The sequence below is a fragment of the Canis lupus genome, chromosome 1 (assembly GCF_048164855.1).
Source record: "Canis lupus baileyi chromosome 1, mCanLup2.hap1, whole genome shotgun sequence".
NCBI classification, from domain to species: Eukaryota; Metazoa; Chordata; class Mammalia; order Carnivora; family Canidae; genus Canis; species Canis lupus.
This window is the reverse complement of record NC_132838.1, coordinates 43,976,263-43,997,816: the sequence shown is the minus strand read 5'-3', so window position 1 is coordinate 43,997,816 and position 21,554 is coordinate 43,976,263. Positions and strand designations below refer to the sequence as shown.

Below are 21,554 nucleotides of genomic sequence, written 5' to 3'. Positions count from 1 at the left end.
GGTTTTTCAGTTTTCTTCACCACCATGATTTGACAATAGCAACCCAAATGCTGGTGGTTTTTTGTTTTGTTTTGTTTTAATTGTTCTCTTCCATAGAAAAGAGATTATTCTAAATTTAGATGCAGAATCATTTAGTTTTCCAACTAACTTCAATATCTTAAAAACAAGGTCTTAGTCTATTAAAGAAATGTGTCTGAAAAGACTACAGGGATCTGGTTATCTTGGGAGCCTATTGAAATCTCATCCTTTCTAAATACCATGCCAAGACAGCATTCTCACTCTATTCCCATTGCTTTAAAATAAGAAAGAATATAAAATAAAAAAGGGTATGAAAATTGCCTTTATGAATAAATACTAACCATTAAATTAAGTAAAACTACTCTGTTTTATTTTGTTTCCTAGCTTCATGGTATTGAATCCATACCTCCTGTGTAGGAAAGTATGGATACAAAATAATAATTTACTGTTTATTAAAGTAGAAAAAGAAGGGAGTTAGCAAATATTACTACTTCTATCACTTGTATACTACCTAGAACTTCACATTAAATAGCCTGAAAGAGTGACTCTCCTGAGGTCTCAGACAGACTATGGACTAGAACTTGGAATCCTGAATTTTGGGTTACCTTCTATAACTTTCTAGAGTAAGTTAAACCTAGCACCTGAATAAAGACTTTCTATATAAGACAGCTTTTAAAATTTCATGAAAACTTTGGCTTTTAGTTCCATAAGAGTCTTATTACCAAAATGATAGTTTGTGTTTTTTAATCATAGGAAATCGGGTACCTAGATGGCTCAGTATGTTAAGCGACCAACTCTTGATTTTGGCTCAGATCATGATCTGAGGGTGATGCAGCCCTGCCTTGGGCTCCATACTCAACCATGAATCTGTCTGAGATTCTCTCTCTCTCCTTCTGCCCCTCCTGCTAAACACATATTCTCTCTCTCTCTATCAAATAAATAATTTTTTTTAAAAAATATAGGAAATAGATTTGTGCCTCTCCCCCTGACTTCGCTTTCATTTATCTAAATGACACTTATTTCAAAGCCTCCTTTTGGGTGCTTGATGAGATTCAGTTAAAGGACAAACAATGTGATCACATTCACTACCGTTCTTCTAAGTTATCAAACTCTGAGGAAGTAAGTACAGGAAAGTTGGGGCCAATTAACAGATTCCTGGTGTGGTAAATTATTTCTTTCTCACTATTCTTTAAACTTTTGTCATACTCACCATTTCCATTCCAGTGCTTATAATAGTCATTTATACATAGTAGATTTTCAGCACATTTTGTTGAGCAAATGAATATATGCTGACAGGTAGTATTCTTTATGAAATTCTTTGTTATAAAAATACTATAGGCTCTTATCTTCTCCTAGAGGCATGGCAAGAAAATATTTATTCTATTTCAATGTAAAAAGGTACTGACATTCTTTGTGATATCTGACTTAAAATGACTGTTTATAGAACTTACTACCAAAAAGGACTTGAGGAAGCTTAACAGTAATTCAATGAAGGAAATCAGTCAATCAGTCAAAATGTACTGGTGTATCTTCTGTGTGCCTGGCACAGCAGGATGTGATGGGGATGCCAGAATGGATGTGGTGTGTTCTCTACACCCAAGAAGCTCATTGCCTAATGGAGGCTAGCAATTAACTATAACTCATGGGAGTCAGTACAGCAGAGGTAATCTGAGCAAAGTGCTCTAATGCAATAAAAAAAGACAAATGCAGTAAAACCACAAAATCATTACCATTCTGATAAAAGAATAAGAGTCCTGCACTGGGTGGTTACAGATTAAAACACACACACACACACACACACACACACACACATCCCTGGGCTAATAAAACACTGGTATAAATGATTAAGGGGAATCATAAGACTTTCTTAGAATTATTTTATGGCACTAAATTTATCATGCTTGTCTTTATATGAGTGCAATGCATAACAAAGCTGGCACTGCTTCTATAGTTATACAATTTAATGTATAGGATTTTAAAAATAGTATATTTTTCTAAAATCAATATGACAATAATTGATGATAAAATCATGTAGTATACCTCCATGAATACATTCCTACAGGAAATAAAAAAGTATAGTCAGGCTGAGAGTTTTTTGGTTATCTGATTTTGTATGAGAGTTTAATCTAGAAGTTATAGATAAGTAAAGAGCACATTCCACATCCCAGTTGGACAGACTAATTGTATCCACTTTCATCACCTGCCAGGGACTCCCACCTCCAAGTATGACACAGAGCATGTATCCTGTCTTCCTATAAATGCCCAGCAGTCATTTTGCCAGCAGCATCAGCAATTTCTCCTACAGAGGCTGACTCCTCAAGCTCTCCACTAATCTAAAAGAAAAGGCTTTAAAGCAGAAATTAGGTTTCTTGCAAGTAAGATTTTGACGGCACTAGACTGATAATGAGTGTCAGGGTTTAAGAGGTCTGAGGACTAACCCAAAGAAGATTTGCCTACACAACTAAATTCGGTAGTGTGCTTTGGACAAGGTTGCATGAGAGGGGAAAGTGCCTCTCAGCGGGAAGCTGTCCAGAGCTCACAGAAGGGGCCACCATCTAGGGGAGAGGGAGAAAAGGGGACTTTTGGAGGGTGAGGGAATCAGAGAAAGGACTTGGTGCTTTTAGGTGATAGCCCTAAGCACTATGGGATGTCCCAGGGTCAAGAGGGTTGTAGTGATGTGGGGTCTTATATCACAAGGCTAGATCTTCATGGCCAGCAGATGCCTGGTGAAGTTTTGCAGTGTTATAAAATAGAAAGTTTCTAAATGGCTCAAAATCTGCTTTTCCCCCTGCCATTTGAAAAACAATGAATGTGTAAGTTTGTGTTTTGGTGCTTTATGAACTTTTGAACTAACAGGTCGCAGCCTGTAGTGAAGATACAAACAATCTGAAGGCCAGGACACAGAGGCCATCTTTGACTCATTTATATAACAATGATTAAAAAAAAAAAAATTAGGGTGGGAAGGGCAGAGGGAGAGGGAGAGAGAAAATCTTAAGCAGGCTCCACACCCAGCGAGGAGCCCAAGGCTAGGGCTCAATCTCACAACCCTGAGATCATGACTTAAGCTGTTATCTAGAATCAGACCTTAACCAACTGAGCCACCCAGGCACACCTCTTTTGTATTTTATTTTATTTTTTATAAGAACCAACCTCAGAAATCGTTCCATTACTTGGAAGTAGCAATAAACAGGAGTTTATGAAAGTTGTGGAAAATAGTTATTATCTAAGGTTAAGAATTTGAAATGGCATAAGAGGAAGATATATTCTGCAGAGCTTTTTATTTATTTTTTATTTTTTTATTTTTTTTTTTATCTACGATAGTCACACACACAGAGAGAGAGAGGCAGAGACACAGGCAGAGGGAGAAGCAGGTGCTGGGATTCGATCCCGGGTCTCCAGGGTCGCGCCCTGGGCCAAAGGCAGGCGCCAGACCGCTGCGCCACACTGGGATCCCTGCAGAGCTTTTTAATAACTAATACAGATCACATGATACGCAAGTTGGATGAAATACAGTGTGATGCATCTTATAAGTCACTTATACTCAGTTAATTAAATTATTTGTGGAGTCAAGAGGCCAGATCTGTTTGTGACTATGGAAATACACAACAAAGTTGCTTGTCTTCTGATTTAACCTCCTCTCAAGATTCTTTACACTCCCCCCCATACTAATAGAGCCAATGAATAAACAATTATGACTTGTGACTTCATCCTGTCTGGGCTAGATAAATGGCAGTAAAAGCTAAACTTTCCTTTGCTCTTTTAAAAGAATTTACATGTATGTTTCCATGTTTATATTCAAACAATATTTGGTTTTAAAAACTATTTAATAAGTAATTGATCAACATAGTTCATACAAATTTTACAGAGCTTCAAAAAATAATTTTCTATAAAATGTTTGGGGTAAACATTTAGTAAGTGTTGAAAGGTTTTATTATGATAAGTGTTTATCAACTATACTTTCATATGTAAGCAAGTCTAAATAATTTATTTTCAATGGTCTTAATTTGTATGTTCTTATTACTTTTAAAAGATTTTATTTACTTATTTGAGAGAGAGAGAGGGAGTGAGAGAGAGAAAGAAGGAGAGAGCACAAGTTAGGGAAGAAGCAGAGGCAGAGAGAGAGAAGCAGACTCCCCACTGAGCAGAGAGCCCAAGGCAGGGCTCCATCCCAAGACCCTGGGATCACAACCCAAGCCAAAGGCAGATGCTTAACTGTCTGAGCCACTCAGGTGCCCCATTAATTTGTATATTCTTAATAGCTTATTTTTAGTTCTTGACTTAATATAAAACACACTACTATACTTTAAAAATTCCATTTTTGAGTTCTAACCTGATTTTTTTTAATGCTATGATAAACTATTTATCTTTTCAAATATTGAGAATTATAATGAATCTGGTAATATCATAATATCATTTTTATTTAGAGAATGCAAATTATTCCTTTTGATATTTGAAAACATTCAAATTCAAAATCTAATAATTTAACAAGGAAGGTATGTCATTTTTTAATTGTTGTTGAAAAGCCAATGAAGGCAGGTATAATCTAGTTGGAAGAAAAGATGTCTATATTAGAAATAATCTAAAACAAACATACCGAGATACATGTCCAATATTGTGTATACAAAAGCTTGAGGTATTCAAAACAAATGAAAAAATCTAAGACATCTTCTGTTCTAAAACAAAAACCTGGGATGCCTGGGTGGCTTAGTGTTTGAGTGTTTGCCTTTGGCTCAGGGCGTGATCCCGGGGTCCTGGGATTGAGTCCCACCTGGGGCTCCCCATGGGGAGCCCTATTTCTCCCTCTGCCTATGTCTCTGCCTCTCTCTCTGTCTCTCATGAATCAATAAGAAAATTTTTTTTAAGAAAAATTTTTTAAAAACCAAACAAACCAAAATCAAAACAAAACAAAAACCTGATATAGCTGTATTAAAATCAGCCAAAATAAAATTTAAGACAAAGAATCATTTGAGATGAGAGTTATGTCATAATCTATCATAATACTAGAAGATTCAATATGTGAGGAAGACAATTATTTTAAAATCAAATTCATCTACTAACATATTTTCTAGCAAACATTGACAAAATTATAAGGAAAACTGGCAAAAGCCACATTTATAATAGGAAGTTTAATGTATTTTTCATCAGTGATTGAAAAAGTCTTAAAAAAAAGATAAAGATAAAACACAATTAACAAAGTTGACACCATGGACACTGCACCTAAAAACTACAGAATATATACATATATATATAATTTTTAAGTACACATGGCATATTTATAGAACTATTGGTCCATAAAGCAAATTTCAACAAATTTTAAAAGTCTGAAATTGCATAATTATGTTCTAACTCACCAGAGTGCAACTAATTTAGACATCAATAATAAAATAATTACAAAAGCCCGTTTGTTTCAAAATTTGAAAATACATTTGTACATAGTCCATTAGATGTGATTTTGATCTAAAAGGTAACAAAGACCACCTATCAGCTAATGCAATATTCAAGGGGAAGTATTTAGCCTTCACTGTTTCTGCTAGAAAAGAAGGAAAGTTGGGACGCCTGGGTGGCTCAGCGGTTGAGCATCTGCCTTCAGCTCAGGCCACCATCCCGGATCTGGGGATCGAGTCCCACGTCGCGCTCCCTGCGAGGAGCCTGCGTCTCCTTCTGTCTATGTCTCTGCCTCTCTCTCTCTCTCATAAATGAATAAATAAAATCTTTGGGGGGGGGGGGAGAAGGAAAGCTGAAACATAATGAGTTAACCGTGTCAAAAAATTAGCAAAATATTTCTGTCTCCTCAGCAAGAACAGTGAGTGTGTGAGTTCTGTGCTCAATAATTGGCTCTTAGACACAAATCTTCAGAGGTCACAGTCCTGTTCTCAAGGTTCTGCATCCCTCAGGGATCAGTGTCCTGTGTTGCCTATTGACCAATGTTCAAAAGCACTTGTGTTATATACTTTGTCCAGTCGTCTATTTGTTTAGTGTTTAAGGGTAAATACAAACTTTATGACTGCATAATTATTGGAAACGGAAGTATTCCACAGTCTGAATATTTAAACTTTCAAATAGCAGTTAGCTCTTGAGTTCGTAGTCTAACAGAGTTTTATAAAACCTTTATTCTGAAATTCTGAATATTTATTGATTTTGAATAGCTTTTCAAAAAATAGCTTTCAAAATCAATAGGGTAAGGGTAGGTGGTTCTATGATGGTTGGTATTTCCATGTTAAAAAAATATAGATGTCTGTTTTCTCTGTACCAGCTATTCTGGGAATTCTATACACATACTTAGAATTGGTTATTCACATAACATCTGCCTACTACAAAAACTGATTCTTGTTGAAAGGAATAATGCTGGAAGGTAGGGAGGAATATTGAATCTCCTTTTATTATAAATTGATGATTCTTTATTGTATGAGAAGCCGTTGTATGCTTTTAAATCTTATGATATATTATTACTTTAGCATAGAACATAATCATTGTATGTGGATGTGAAAACTTCCTTTTTCACAGAAGTTTTCAGATATCTAAAGTTTTTCATTGGTTGAAAAATTTGCTGCCTTTTTTTTTTTTTTTTTGATCTTTAGAGAAACAGCTTTGAAGATTTGGGAATGCCTTTTATCTTTCAAATAAATTCCAGGTTGAGCCCATTTACTACCTATTGTGGGCTGCAGATAGCCATAGAAATACCCTATACATTCTGTGTTCTTCATGAATAATAACTTTTTTTAGAAAGAGAGAATTGGTGGAGGAGGGCAGCGGGAGATGGAGAAAGATAATCCCAAGCAGGCTCCATGCCCAATGCGGGGCTCCATGTCATGACCTTGAGATCATTACCTGAGCCAAAATCAATAGTCAGCTTAACTGACTGAACCACCCAGGCTCCCAGGAACAATAACTGTTATTTGATATGCACATAACTCTAGAGAAATGTTGCATAATTCATCTATATTATTGTCAGGGGAAAAGCAAGCCAAGAATGAAAATTTTTGCAGATACCTCTCAATAACTTCAGATCAGTCAACTATCATCTGTGGTGCGGGTTCTGAGGCAAAGTAACATCTCCCCTTTGAATGAAGAAATTATGGTGAAGGAAAAAGAATTTTCCATAAGATATGTGAAGGAGCAATGTGTTTTTAGAAGAAAGGAGAGGCATAAGGCAGGAAATAATAGATGCTGACTAGGAAAAGAAAAGGAAGACACAAAACAAAATAAATAAAAACTAGCACAAATGAACAACCCTCCCCCCAAGATATCATGAATTCAGAGATAGCAAAATAGAATTTGTAAATAGAGGTATGAGTCAAATTTTCAAAAATTTAAGCAATAGAGACAAATTTAAACAATATGATTAAATCATAAACACATGCAAATAAATATGATTCTCTTATATATCTAGATATAACATATACATAGATATATCTATAATCTATAGTACTTTATATCTATATACTTATAACTATATATAATTTATAGAATGAAATATTTTAAATTTTATTAGAGAACTCTCTGCTTAATTATAAAACCTATTTGAAAAAAAAAACACTATAAAACTCTTCTGAGGGTCATTAAAGGACCCTTAAATATCTGGAGAAACACACATCATGTTTTAAAACATCAATTTAATCCAGTTAATATATAGATAGAATGTAATTACTCAAATCCAAGTAGAATTTTCCTTTGGTTTGTGACATTTTTTTTTTATTCTGATAGAGAAAACGCACGCTTGCAAGTAGAGAGGGGAGGGACAGAGGGAGAGGGAAAGATAGAGAATCCCAAGCAGGCTCCATGCCTAGCGTGGACCCCAATGCAGGGCTTGATATCACCACCTGTAGACCACCACCCAAGACAAAATCAAGAGATGGACACTTAACCAACTGAGCCATCCAGATGTCCCATGGTTTGTAACATTTAATGTATTTGATAAAAGAAGTGACAAAAATCACTGCTGTAACAGGGTACATTACAAATTATCTAGGATTATCTATTCAGCACCACTGATATATCCATTTATATGTCTAGAATTTAATTATTATAATTTTAAAGCATTCTTTTAGAGCTCTTGTTTTTCAATTCCAACATTTCAAAGCTATTCTGCTACTTGTTCCAGACGAATTTTTAGAATCATTGTGTCAAGTTCCATATTAATCATTGAAATATTAAAATTTCAGTAATTATATGTTAAACAGATGAAAGAAAATCACATTTTCTAGATCTTCCAATCCATGATCATAGGAGATCTCCTTCTATTCAGTGAGATGACTAAAGACAACCTCTTGATACAATTTTGTAATTTTTTTTCCACTTTTTAGCAGTCCTTTATAGCTTGTTAGATTATATCCATGATTTGATATATTCTCATTGTTAAAATAAGTGGGACATTGTATAGGACATATTGGTGAGATCTAGAAGAGCTATAAATTTTGTAATAGTAATAATAGCTGTTATGTTTTGAATAATTTTCATGAGGTAAATATAAGACATGAGGTAGAGTATCAGAGCTTTAGAAGTATTAACCCTATGAAATAAAAACTTACAGTTCTCCCTTTACATATGAAGGAACTAAAGGGAGAAGAGAGAATAAACTTTCTTGGAGTTTCTATCTCTATACATCACTACTTATCTTTTTTTACATGTTTTTATTTTTTTCCCTTTGGGTCCTTAACATATTAATCATAGTTGCTTTATTTTTTATTTAATTATTTTTTAAGTAGGCTCCACACCTAGCATGGAGCCCAGCACTGGGTCTGAACTCACGACCATGAAAACAGGACCTGAGCTGAGATCAAAAGTCAGATGCTTAACTGACTAAGCCACCCAAGTGCCCCTATTCATAATTACTTTAAATTCCTTGTCTGATAGATCTAAAATCTCTGCCATATTTGAATCTGGTTCTGACTCTTGGTCTGTTTCTCCAGACTGTGTTCTTTGCCTTTTTATCATGCTTTGTAATTTTTTGTTGAAAGCTGGACATGATGTAGTAGGCCAAAGGAACTGAGATAAGTAGGCCTTTAATGAGAGGCTTTTTTTTTTTTTTTTTTAGATCTTTTATTAAAATTTATTTTGAGAAAGAGAGACAGCAGAGCATAGGGGAGGGGTAGAAGGAGAAGCAGACTCCTGCAGACCAGGGAGCCCAATGTAGGACTCAATCCCAGGACCTCAATATCATGAGTTTTTATATTTATCAGTGTTTTTTTTTTTAAGATTTATTTATTTATTTATTTATTTATTTATTTATTTATTTATTTATGACAGACAGAGAGAGGCAGAGACACAGGAGGAGGGAGAAGCAGGCTCCATGTCGGGAGCCTGACACGGGACTTGATTCCGGGACTCCAGGATCGCGCCCTGGCCCAAAGGCAGGCGCTAAACTGCTGAGCCACCCAGGGATCCCCCTCAGCGTGAGTTTTTATGTTTATCTGGCTAGAACTTAGGTTGCATTTACTGTTTGTTGTGGCTATTGGTGTCAGAAGCTAAAATTTCCTCTGGTGTTCTTGTTTTTGCCTCCTTTGTTGTCTTGGGTTTCCCTAGAGACTTTTTTTTACATAGGCTCTGAGCTTTGAAGTTCTTTCAGTTGTCATCCCATTATTATGCAGGTGCCATATTGATTTGGTGATAAAATGGGGTGGGCATTAGGGAAGCATTCTATAGGTCTATGATTAGGTCTCAGTTTTTTAGTGAACTTGTGATTCTGGGCTATGCCTTTTACAAATGCTTCTCAGCTTTCCACCTCTTCCTACATTTCAACTGAGACAGGATGGATGGAAGGGACTAGACTTGGACACTTTCCTTCCACCATGTTGGTGAGGCTTCATTAAAATAATTTCCTTGGAGGGCACTCTGTTAAGGAGAAGAGAATGCTCTGGGCATTATTTAAAAATGATTAACTTTTCTTTTCCACCTGCTGGAAACTTACAGGGGGATTTTCTTCCAATTTTCATAAGGAGAATCCATTGGAGCTCCTGGAGGCAACACTCATGAAAGGGTGGAGACCCTATTACAACAGGCCACTGGGAGTCTTTAGTCCTCAAGCTAGTCCATACTATCCCTCCGGCAATCTGTCCACCACAGTGTAGTATTTCTGCTATTGGCTCTAGCAGCTGCTGCCACTCTAGGTAATCTGCGAAACTGCGTTCATCTGTCTAGCTTTCAGGACAGTGGCCTTCCCTATGACTTCAATCCTCTCATGGATATAAGAAAAGAGTTTTTAAAAAGGTTTTTAAAATATTGTTTTTCATTCCATGCTTTTTTTGTTGGAAGGGAGTGAGACCCCCAGGCTATCTACATGCCAGAATGGAAATCAGAAATCTCCAGCAATAAACTTTTTACATGTTGCAGTGCTGAAAATTGACCACACTGGTTTCCAATTCAGGAAGAAGCTCAGAATCTACATACTAAACTATTGTGTATATGTAAATAAATCTTCCAGTTCATTGAGAGGTCTGGATGCCCAGTATTTCCTTATATTTTCTCCAACTTACTCTTGTTACTTTTAGCCAGAATAACGTAAATAAATATAAGGCTACCTCTGAGAAAAGCTTCTCTATATTCTGTAGGTTTTGTTTGCAGGGTCTTGTGTATGTTTCTTTTTAAATGTAGATAAATTGTCTTTTGTTATTTAGGTGAAAATTGCTGTTTCTAGTATTCTTGTGTATACTTTATCCAATATTTCCACTCTCAGGTATCTATAACTGTGTCTTTCATAGTTTTGCCCCCACTTTTTAATGTTCTTAAAGAGCATATTTCCTTGTTTTCCTGATCACTGATTTCACTTTTGCAAGATACCCTGTAAACATTATAGCTTTACTTTTTCTCTTACAGTTTGGATTTTCTGAAATTCCCTTCTTCAGGTCACTCTTCATTTTTTGATCTCACATTGTCTTCTTATGATTTCCTGCTTCTGTTTCAGTGCATTTTTCTTGAGCTTACCTAGGAAATATTTTCTAAAATGTTCCCCTGGTTCTTACTGAAAACTGTATTTAGGGATACTTTTCGCTGTGTTTTTAGGAAACATAAAGAGGTAAGACTTTTTTCTGTCTACAGCACTAAGATCTGCCCAGTGCTTGGCTCAGCTTCAAAATGAAGTGCGAGAAATGTCCTTGGTTTTCTCACCACCCTCGAGTGCTGGCCCAGCTTCTTACTCAGATCTGTAACAGAATTGCAGGTTGCTTATGTAAATTAAAGATTTTCAACTTTTAGTGGATATTCATCTAGTGTGACTAACATGCTATCTTATATACCTTTACTTTGGGGTCACTCTACTGCTCTAGAGAATCAGCTAGAATGCTGGCTCTTTTTGTTAAGAGTGATGCATTTGATTATTTTATTTTCCTATGTGGTTACCTCTGTTTTCATCCATGTAACTTGTCTATGTATACATTCCAAGAAGCAAGGTATAACCACCTACCACATCATATTCTGCATAAGTCATGGACTAGGGGTTGTAGGTCTAAAATAAATCTTTAAAAGATTTTATTTATTTATTTATATTTATTTATTTAATAGACAGAGAGTGTGTGCCCATGCATGTGTGAGTGGGGAGAGGCACAGAGGGGGAAAGAATCTCAAGCAGACTCCACACTGAGCTTGGAGCCCAACACAAGTTTCTATCTCATGACCCTGAGATCATGACCTGAATCAAACCAAGAGACAGCTGTTTAACCGACTGTGCCATCCAGGTGCCCCTAAAATTTTTTTGAAAAATAAGATATGAAGATAGAAATAGGGGTGGAGAGTGAGAGGGCATAGATCTGCCCTCCTGGAGAAAGAATCCTCTTGAGGTTGGATGCCTATTTTCTGATTAGGTTTGATAATGGAGAGAATAAAATGGAGTAAGCACTGCTAGGAGGATTATTTAAAAGAGCCAGGAGGACATTGGAGAAATGGGGCTTATGCATGTCTTCTGTCTCAAATTCTCAAAATTTGTGCTAAATTCAGCTAAAAGTCAAGGCATCTGCTATGTGTTAAAATGGACATTAAAGAACTTAGCACCCATCACTAGCCCTAGCAACCAGTCACATATACATAGATTAGTGTAATTATAACTAAACCAACCCCAATCCCATTTTGTTCACAGCGTGATTGTAAATTCCTGTTTTCCATTTTAAAAAATTCTAACTTCTTTTGTCTCTCCAGAGCACACTTTCAATTTTGGTCAACCTGTGTCTCCCAGATTGCAATCCCTAAGACCCCAAACAAATTCACACATTTTATTTTGCAGTTTCATCTTTGGTTGGCTGACAGGTTTTGTTTGCAAGTTATTGGTAAAGTCTCAGAAGCACAGCTTCACAGAAATACATGTCAGTTTAACTGAAACTAAGGATAATCTTTTCTCAAGGTGTTTCAGAGTTAAAATTATTTAAAACATAAAATTATTTTTACAAATAATTTAAAAATTTTAAATTGTAAAAAAAGTATATTTTTTTCAAAGAATAGAATATTTAATTCCTTAACACCCCAAATAGCTGTTTTTCTGGATTGCCTTTATTCCACTAGATGCTTATAGTAGATACTTGGGTCCCCCAGGATTGGGTCTTCACTTCTCAGAGGCCAGCCACGGTGGCCACCAGGGGGCATCATAGCCAAATCTCTACCTGAGAATTGCCCTTGGCTGAAAGGAGCTGCCCTACCTGAGATGCCCTCCCCCTAGTGGCAGACCACATCCAACCACTTGTGAAGCTGAGAACAGCCCAGGCCACTTGTTCCAATTCAGGACATCTCTGAAGACCTTTCTCAGCCTCAGATGCTGCAGGAATCAGCAGAGGCATTTGTTGCAACTGTATCACAGTTCACGTTTTGCTCTGTCCAATCATGGTTCTCCTATTCATGTGTTCTCAAGAATACCTTCCCATTTTTCCTACATTCAGTATTTTTGTGGGAATCTGTTTCCCAAGAACCCAACTGGATACAATATTTCCGTTTGCCTTCTGAGATCAATCGTTTTGTCTTCTCTGCCAAGCTCTGCCCTGGGAGGCCTGCCTCTCAATCCTGCTTCTTTAGGTGACCTTGCCTTCTGGTATCCCATTGTTTTTAGCCTTTGGTAAATAAAGGCAGGAGATCAGAGGGCAGGAGGACAGTGGGACCTGAGTACTTAACCCCCATCGTCTTCACTGCTTCATGGTTCTGTCAGTAACTGAGTTCCTCTATGGTCAAGATTTTGTCAGCCTCTTTCCTGTGGCTCTGGGCCTTGGGCTGGTAATGGCTTCCTATTGTTGCTAGTTTAATACCTTCCTCTGCCCACATCTCTGTAAATAGTCATTTCATTAAATTTTTTTCCATTTAGTCTTTTAAGTGTACTGGCTGTTTCTTCCTGGGCCACTGAGGTCATTTTGAAAACGTCATTCTTAATTTACTGGTTCTAATTTCTATCATCAACCATTCAACAATATAAGGTTTAAAAGCTGCCATATGGAACATGTCATCCTCTTGTACAACAGAACAAGAAAAGATATTTTGAAACAGTTCATCATTAGCATAATCCTTTATTACAAAATGCTGGACATGAGAAGGCTCCAAAGGAGCACTCTGATATGGGGAAGGATCGTAGAATTTTCAATAGGATTTTACCTGAAACGGTCAGCCAAAGTTCAGCTGGTTTAGGGGAATCCCCCCCCTTCTCTGTGGAGGGATGTGTTTCAAGACCCCCCTAACACCAGATAGTACCAAACCCTATAGAGATTGTTTTTTTTCCTATACGTACCTATGATAAAGCTTAGTTTATTTTTTTTTAAGATTTAATTTATTTATTTGAGACAGAGAGAGAGAAAGAGGGAGCACAAGAGCAGTAGGCAGAGGGAGAGGGAGAAGCAGGCTCCCTGCTAAGCAGACCGCCCAATGCAGGACTCAATTCCAGGATCCTGGGTTTATGACCTGAGCTGAAGGCAGATGCTTAACTGACTGAGACACCCAGGTGCCCCTAAAACTTAGTTTATAAATTAGGTACAGTAAGAAATTAACAGCAACAACTAATAAAATAGAACGATTATAATAATATGCTGTAATAAAAGTTACGTGAATCTCTCAAAACACCTTCTCATACTGGACTCTTCTTGTGATGATATAAGATGAGAAAATGCCTGTGTGGTGAGATGAAGTGAGTGGAATGATGTAGGTATTAGAACATAATGTGAGGGTACAACTGACCTTCTACCCTATGTCAGGAGGAGGATCATCGTTTCCAGACTGAAATTGACTGCAAGTAACTGAAACCAGGGAAAACAAAACTCCAATCAGGGAGCCTGGGGAAGGACTACTGTAGTTGGCCAAAGATGATTCTCTTAAAATGGAAGGGGTTTTTCTTACAAATTCAAAGCCATTGTTTGCACAATTTGGATTTGGCCTAAAGAAGTAGAGAGGAGCAGTTAGGGATAAGGTCATGGGCAACAGGGCTGGAGGGAAGCAGCTGTGGGGGCAAAGTCATGTGAGAGGCACGTTCTCAGTCCTGTGGGTCTTAGAGTGAGGACATGACTTTATCCTCAAGATGGGCATTAAGACCTTAAGAATAGGGGACACCTGGTGGCTCAGTGGTTGAGCGTCTGCCTTTGGCTCAGGTCGTGATCCCAGGGTCCTAGAATCGAGTCCCACATCGGGCTCCCCACAGGGAGCCTGCTTATCCCTCTGCCTATGTCTCTGCCTCTCTCTGTGTATCTCATGAATAAATACATTCTTTTGAGAAAAAAAAAAGACCTTAAGAATATGTAGGAGAAGGTAAATATAATTTTTTAAAGTTTAAACTTCTTAGAGAACAAAAAGTACAGAAATAGATTAAAATAACTCGGCACACCTTTGAGACATTTACATTAATTTCCCAAAGTGAAATTATGCCTGGTTAAAACAATGAACTAGATACACCTTAGGAAAAGAATGATGACCCATTTTTTAGAATTTAGATAATTGAGTCCCTAAGCAAAGAAGGTTGGTTGAGGAACATAATTTGCCTAAATCATTGTGATTGCAATTTAAGTTCAAGAACCTGAAAAAATACCTAATACAAATTACTGAGATACGAAAATTCTCTTCTCCTTTCTTCCTTCCTAGTTACCGTGTCATTTGGCATCTGACCTTTCACTGAGTAAGAGGAAAAGGAACCCACTGTTCCAGGAAAAAGGCAGCACAAGTTCCAGGAAAATACTAATTCTTTCTCCTTCTTCCCTTAGCTGCATTAGGTTATTCACATTGCGGGTAGAAAAGCTCAGCGCTGGGGTAACGAAAATCAACTATAAGAAAAACAGACATTTACCAGGGAAGGTTGTTAGTAGGGAGTGTAAATTTGCTTCCTTTCCAGTCAACACAAGCGCAGGGGAACTACCATGTACCCCTGTACACCATGTACCCCACACCATGTGAGAGGTTGCCTGTCATTTTAACAGATTCTCTAACTCTGATTTACAACACTGGATAAATTCTGTTCTGAAGCAACTACACTCAGTTGTTCCCAGTGTGATTTCTTCCTTGCTGCCTTTGAAGTATATATGAATATAATTTTCAAGAAGCTGAACATGTGGATTATTTCACTTGTCATATAGATGGTCAGAATGTTGTGTCTCATGGCAACTGCTTTAAAACTTTAACTTTAAATTTTAAAAATATTAATTTAATTTAAATATTTAATTTATTTATTCATGAGAGAAAGAGGCACAGACACAGGCAAAAACAGGCTCTATTACTATGCAGGGAGCCTGACATGGGACTCGATCGCGAATCTGCAGCACCACACCCTGGGCTGAAGGCAGTGCTAAACCGCTGGGCCACCCGGGCTGCCCCAGGTTTTCTTTGTTTTAACTCTAGGAACTCATAAATCCATTTAGCAATCCCTGTTACCAGTCTGCTGAGGTGCCTGGGAACAAGTGGATACAGCTTGCTCTTATCTTAATAACTTATTTATACAAGTACCTTCCTACAGAAGTCCCTTGTGAGATTGTTCTCACCTGTGTTTTATGCTTACCTCCTTTCTGTGTCTTATTCCATGCCTTCATCCCTTCTCATCTTGCTCATCTGCAGTAGCTGATTTTCCACCTCTAAATTAGCCCTACAATCACTTGCTGTATAAAAATTCCTTAGTGTCTGCCTTAGTTTTCAGGACAAAAGCCAAGCAGCAAGATTGGCCTCAGATCGTAAAGGGCCAACCTGATTCTGAAATCTTACTTATTACCCGTTAAAGAAAAACTATTCATGATGTTCATGATGTTGTGCCCAAGATTGCGAATCCGAGAAACCACCAAGGAGCCGACACCGATGCAAGCACACGAGGGTTTATTAGCAAGCTCGAGCTTGGGTCCAAGTGTGCCCGACACAGCGGAGCAGGGACTTGGACCCCGAAGTGGGTTACAGCTGGTTTTTTTATAGGCTGGTCTAGGGGGTTTTCAGAAGAGATGGAGGAATTTCTCAAGTTCTGTTTACATTTTGATATGGGCTTTTAAGGCCATTGAGCTCTGTTCTCATTCTAATATGGGACTTTCTACCATGGGTGTGGGACCTGTTGTCTTTCTGATATGGGATTACTTGCCGAGGACATTGAGGACATTCTGCAGTTTTTCCCATAAAGTTCAGCTCTTATTCACAGGGGCCTAAGATGGCTGTCCTTGTGCTAATGCTAAACTTTAGGAGGGATGGCCTTATTTTTTCTCGGCCTCCACAATGACACTCGTGAAAGATGGTAAGGAAGATTTTATTTATGAGGAACCACTACAATGAGTGTTTGGGAGTGGGGAAGCGAGACATGGCTCACCTTCTAAACACCAGGATAAGCAGCGATTTATACCCAAGGTCAGCAGATGGAAAATTACTAAGAGGAAATGTCAAGTCAAGTCTTCAGGGATTCTTACTAGACTGGCTCAACTGAATTCTTGCTGAAGGCAGGCAAGGATGAGAAGACACTGAGCTGGGGGATGAAGAATTTGATCAGGTATGGAGGGTGATCAGGTTTAAGGATAGAGGAGATTGTCCCTAAATTGACTTAGCAGAATCCTTGCTAAAACTGGACTAAGTGAGCTAAGGGCAGAGCTCAAGGTCAAGGGCTACTCAAGAGAAGACCCACTGTTATTCATTTATTTTTCACTCCCACACTGGTATTCTTTGTAGCACAAAATTCTCTCATTGTATTCTGCTGATTCTTACCATATGGCCTTAAACATGCTATTTCCTCAGTCTGAAATTTTCTTTCTACCTGCAAATAGTTCACTCCTAATTATCTTGTAAAACTCAGCTTAAATATCTCCTTCTCTTGGAAGTGCTTTCTGACCCACAAGTTCAATTTGGATGCTCCTCTTCATTTGGATGCTACTCTTCTGGGCATCCTTTCATTCATTCAACAAGTGTTTATTTAGGGACGATTGTGGATTATTCTAGGAGCAAGGCACTGAAGATGTGGTGGTGTGAATGAAGCTCGCAGCTTCATCTGTCACACTTAATAGTTGTTCATTTAGCCGCTTGTCTCTTCCTATTGTCTTTAGTTCTGTGAGAGAAAGGTCATATTGTATTAAACATTGTGTGCCTAGAACCCAGCCCAGAACATGATGTGTACTAATACTCCATGTTCAGTAAATATCTGTGGAATGCAAGAATTAATGAGGGCAAGAAGTAAGAATGGAAAGTGTTGGGGATAGAGTTAAAAACAAACTCTCATGCTGTATTAGTTTACTAGGGCTGCTGTAACAAAGTACCACAGCCTGGGTGATTCAAACAATAGAAATTTATCTTCTCTCAGCTCTTGGAGGCTGGAAATCTGAGATCAAGGCACTAGCAGTGTTGATGTTTTCTGAGGCTTTTCTCCTTGGTTTGTAGATGGCCATCTTCTCCCTGTGTCTTTACATAGTCTTCCCTCTGTATAGGTCTGTGTCCAGATATCCTGTCCTTACAAGGATATTAGGCAAATTGGATAACAGCCACCCAAAGGTGGCTAACTGGCATCATTTTAAATTAACTACCACTTTACAAACCCTATCTTCAAATATAGTCACATTGTGAAATACTGAGGGTTGGGACTTCAATAATGGAGTTTAGAGGGACACGATTCAGCTGATAACACTTGTCTACCTCCATGAAGGTAGAAGAGATAGAGAAAGAAAGCAGCTTTATTACTGAACTGAATATTAAACTAGAATGTGATACATGTTGCATGTAATCCACTATAGAGGTGGCCAAGACAGGAAGAAATTCCCCCCTTTTGACAGTCAAGCAGATACAACACATTCCACACATGCTCTTGAGAGGAGCAATAACTAGCCCTCAACTGAGAAAGGTGGCTGCTCCACCTGGCACAGAGTTCATCCTAAATCTGTTTGGTGAGGTAGCCATCTGTGTTTGCTAATTGCTTTGTCTAAGGCAAGGATACATTTCCCTTACCTTTACAACAAGAGGTAGTTTGTAATTTGGAGTAAGGCACCCATTGGAAGTTAGGCTCCTGTCCTTTTTTTTTTTTTTTTAAGATTTTATTTATTTATTCATGAGAGACAGAGAGAGAGAGGCAGAGACACAGGCAGAGGGAGAAGCAGGCTCCATACAGGGAGCCCGACATGGGACTCGATCCGGGGTCTCCAGGATCAGGCCCTGGGCTGAAGGCAGGTACTAAACCACTGAGCCACCCAGGCTGCCCATGGATCCTGTCCTCTCATGGCAACTCAGACATGGAAGCTCTATCTTCTCTGATGGTTGTATTTTGAAGAGACGTCTTTCAGGTCCATAGGAAAACATCTTTGTGCTATAAAGCTGGACAGAGGCTTATTTAGCCTTCTAAAAAGATTTATGTACATCTCAAAGGGACGAAAAAAGAATTTACTGTAAAATTTCTAACGTAAATGCTGAAAGAAAAGGGGGGGAATCTCTTTCCTTATTTTTGATAGGTAGAATTAAATCTTTTATTTTTCACTTGTACTTGTCTTTACAAAGACAGAAAGGGGAAGTGTCAGACACCAGGTGTTTCCTTCTCTTCTCTGAGGTGGTACTCATGGATGGGACATTCATATGCATGGCACCATCCACAGGTATCCTCAGAGGTCCATTCAAATCCGCTGTGCTCATTTTGACTCTGTCCTCCCATCACTGCTCTTCAGAGAGTACAATAGAACTTTAGTTATGGCAGGTATAACTTATCCTCTGACTTATTAAAAGGGGAGACTTTCACATACATTCATAATTTAACTATTAATAGCAACAATTTACTTGCTCTGTCCTTTTAAACCACCTTATGGCGTTGTACTTGAGAACTACTAAAAATGACGCAAAATTCTAAAAGGAAAAGAAGAAATTGTGGTCTTTTTCATTAGAATTCATTTAGAACATTCATTACTAACCTCTTCTTTCCTCTAAAAACAAGAGGAAGGAAAACAAGGAATTATGTAGATAAATCATAACACTGATAAGGTACCTACTAACTACTGCTGCCACAGATAAGCTCCAAATTTCTCCAGTGTTACATTCTCCAAAGGCTTTGCTGCTTTGGTCACAGTAAAGGAGAATGTCAAGAAGCATGTAAAGGTGCACATTTTTTTTTTCTGGAACCAGATATTTGTGCAAACACAATAAACATTTTTAAAAAATGATTTGAATTGTGCATAAAAAGAGTAGCATGGAATTATAGAAAGCATGGTGGTCAGTAGATGGTAGGATTATAGACAACTTTTTTTAGACAATTTTTTTAATATTCTCATTTTCTAAATTTTCTACAATAACATAAAATAATTATAACAATAATTTTCTTAACATTTGGACAAAAAGAATTGTTAATTCCATGATTTTCTGGGTCATTTTCTCTAATTCTATGTGCTAGGAAAAAATAAGTATAAGTAGAGCTGTTTATCTCCACTCCAATGTCTGTTGTCTTTTGGCAATATGAAACATCCAGTTCTAAAGAGCAGCTGCTGAAGAGAGTAAATAGTCATTAGCGGGGTTGTACTTACTCTTCATGATTTCCGCTATGATCTTGAAGATGGTCTTAGTTATCCCCAAGATAGCATCTGGATGCACACATCTGCATTCTGTCATTTCCTGTTTAACTGCACTGGAGTATCAGATCATTGAGTTCTAATTACATATTTTAGCTGTGTTGCAAATAAAGAAGTCTTTTTCAGCCTTTTACAAATTTTCTTGCATAATGCAGCTAGATGGAACTCCTGTAGGATGCAAGATTTAGCAGAGCATTTTAAAAAATATCCTGGAGGAGTAGAGTGATGGATGGCCTATATGTCATCTGAATCTTTGGACTGTGTGTTAATTATGCGTTTCTGAAAATGGATGGAACGGCCAGACCAAACTACAAGGCCATTGGCAAAAGCCCAGGAGTCTGTCAAAATGTGGATCTATGAAAGGCCACTTTCTTAAGGGCTAATTGGACAGCCACAAGGTCCACCAGTTGGACTGAGCTGGGAGTACCTTTCCCCACCAGAGATGTGCCTGAAGCCACCGGGAAGTAGTGGCATTGCTTATGATTCTAGCACTACCATCAATGAAGAACATTGACTCCCATCTCACACAGTTGGTCTTGAGGAGCTCACCAAGTAGCCAGAAGAAGAAGTAGAAGCACCATTCCCAATTCTACAAGGCTGTCAGGCAAGGAGCTGAGCATGATGGAAGTCACATCCTCCTGTAATTTTGAAAGACCTTTGATGTCAGGTTGAACGCTGTCCTGAAGGTAAAATTTCCATTTTACCAAGAAGGCATCAGAGGCTTTATTGAGCTTCTGCTGGGAGGTATGTCTAGCCTATGGCATTGTAGGAACTTGAATACAGAGTAGTAATGAGTAGGGGCCAGTTAGGACTTTGGTTTCCAAAAGAGTCTGAAAGGATGCCAAAAGTTGGCACTCAAGACAAATGTACTGGGTTGCCACTGGGGTGGGTACTTAGTCTAAAACCCTTAGGAAGTCAGATAGACTCGTGTTTGGTCTAGTCTCTAGGAGGTATGGATGGTCAAGTTTGGCCAAGGTCCCAACTCATGAGGTAGTGCCAGATGCGAGTAAAGTTGAGGCTTGCTAGAATGCCCATAGGGTAGCATCTAAAAGTGCACTGTTGGGTCTCACCCCCGTAGAAGCTGGTAAAATTGTGGATGATTGCACATACAGGGCCAAGAATTAGAAGAGAACATGAAAAGGCCTAGTATGAGTTGTGTCTATCTGAGTGTAGTGAGTGGTTCAATAGAAAGCAATTGATGGTTGATGACCAGGGGAATCTCTCAGCACCTAGACAATGGAATGATGCTCAGAAACTTGACAGGTGAGGCTGTGCCTTGGATCTTGTGGGGGGTGGTTTCCCAGCACACTGCCCATACCACTTCCTCAGAAGGACCCCTCAGCATAACATCATCTGTACAATACCCCATAAAGCCATTTCCCAATCATAAAGTATTGAAATCCTGGCAGCAGAGGTGACACGCTATGGCAGGGCTGTTTAAATATCTCATTGTGAGCTGCATAAATGTGTATTAAGTCCCTTCAAGAAATCAAATGGGAATTTCTCTATGAAGAGAACAGAATAGAGCACATTAGTTAGAACAGTGAACTTGTGGCATGAGGAACTGGATCCTTAATAGGGGAGACATAGCACTGGAGTTTCCAT

At 38.2% G+C, this 21,554-nt stretch overlaps 1 long non-coding RNA gene across 1 annotated transcript in view; it reads left to right on the top strand.

Annotated features, from left to right (window-relative positions):
* Window positions 1-21,554, top strand: part of LOC140616333 (uncharacterized) — a 90,810-nt gene that overhangs the window by 5,770 nt on the left and 63,486 nt on the right. Inside the window, exon 2 of the long non-coding RNA XR_012016871.1 lies at window positions 9,265-9,410. This is a non-coding gene — a long non-coding RNA (uncharacterized lncRNA). The remainder of the gene's footprint in view (window positions 1-9,264; window positions 9,411-21,554) is intronic.